Genomic DNA, 1,790 nt, shown 5'->3' with positions numbered 1-1,790 from the left:
GGAGCGGGCTGGGCGGCGGCGGCGGGCAGGGCTCGCCCGCTGCGGTGCGCTCCCAGCCGGCCGGGGAGACGCGGACCCCGGCGGGTACTGTCAGCGCCGCCCCTTCCAGCCCCCGTGAGTGCCCCCACCCCCGGGCTGGGGATGACAGCCCGCACACGTGATTCCTGCCCGCCGCGGCTGCCAGCGAGCTCTGCAAAGCGCCCCCCCACCCCCATCCAGGGCCGGATTAAGACATTTAGAGGCCCTAAGCACTGGAAAGATAATGGTGACCCCCCCCCATATGTAATTCCAAATAAAAACAATACTATCCCGTAAAACAACATTTTATTTTTCGAAACAACAAAACCATTTACATGTGTGCTGAAATTAAAATAGCTTCTTTCTAGCTTTTGTGATTGCAAAATTCTGGATAAATTCATCGAAGCTGACTCGAAGAAACATGTCCGTTTCCGTACACAATAGGGAAAGTGAATCAAGTCTGTCCTGACACCTTGTGCTCTGAGGGTTTTTTTCAGCAGAGAAAAAGAGCATTCTGCGGAGCAGTTAGTAATCATCAATGTAAGAAAAATAGGTAGTGCTAGCTCTACATTTGGAAATACACATTGTATTCCGTCTTTCAATATTGTGTCATGAAGATCCATGTGACTGAATTTCATTTGTCCTATTTCATTAAACTTTGCGCGCATATAACAGTGGAACTGCCGTACTTCTCCCCAGAGATTCATGTTCCAGTCAACAGGGATGAGTCAACTAGCTTTTGGGAACCTTGTGAATATTGTTCGTCAGATAAGTCCATGTCGTTTAGAAAAGAAAATCTACTTAATATTTCTTTGTACACTTCACCTCTCCTCTTCATATAAGCTTCAAGTGTATCCATTGTAGCGTAGTAAGTAGATATGTGATATTTTGTCTCTAGGATTCAATGCTGTTTCTGTTGCGCTTGTTTTTTTGCTTGTTTTTTCCTGATTCGCTTGTGGGACTGGGCTTCTTTGTAGTTAGTATCAGGCAAGATATCTTTTGATATGTCTTCAAATCTTTCGAAATCATTCCTCAAAGTGCGTAAGTGGTCTCCTAATGATTGACAGAGGTCTGCACATGTTTTCAAATCTTTTTCTTGGAGAGCTTGACTTGTGTGGTAAAAGCATTGTAAAATTTCATTCCACATGGTCAACATGAATACAAACTCTAGTCCTTGCATCTTGTTTGCAATGTTTTCTGCCTCTCGTATAGTTTCTCCCTTTTGTGATTGGTCTTCAGCTATACTTTCTAATGTATCCACAATCTTTGAGTAGGACTCCAGAATTGCACTTGTTTCCACTGCATGTGCCTCCCAGTGAGCATTAGAAAGAGATTTCAACACACAATCATTGCCCAAATATGTTTTAAGAACTGCCCATCGGTGTGTTGAGGCAGAGAAAAATGTATAAAGTAACTGGACTGTTGAGAAAAAACCTACTGCCACTGGACAACAATCAACAGCACTGCAGCCAACAAGACTGAGAGAGTGTGCAGCACATGGTATGAATATGGTATATTTGTTCTGTTCTAAAAGCTTCTTCTGCACTCCTTGATAACGCCCTGACATGTTGTCAGCGTTGTCATAAGATTGACCTTGCACTTTGAGAAATCTATTTTGCAAACTTGGCACAGATAATGCAGTACTTGATTTACCATTTCTTGACCAGTGTGGCTTTTCAAATTGAGGAATGTTATAAATCGTTCAACTGGTTTTCCATCTGTAGGAGACACATATCTTACTACAATTCTCAATTGATCAATATGTGAAAGAT

This window comes from Eretmochelys imbricata, chromosome 9 (genome assembly GCF_965152235.1).
Source record: "Eretmochelys imbricata isolate rEreImb1 chromosome 9, rEreImb1.hap1, whole genome shotgun sequence".
NCBI classification, from domain to species: Eukaryota; Metazoa; Chordata; order Testudines; family Cheloniidae; genus Eretmochelys; species Eretmochelys imbricata.
This window is presented reverse-complemented; position numbering follows the sequence as displayed.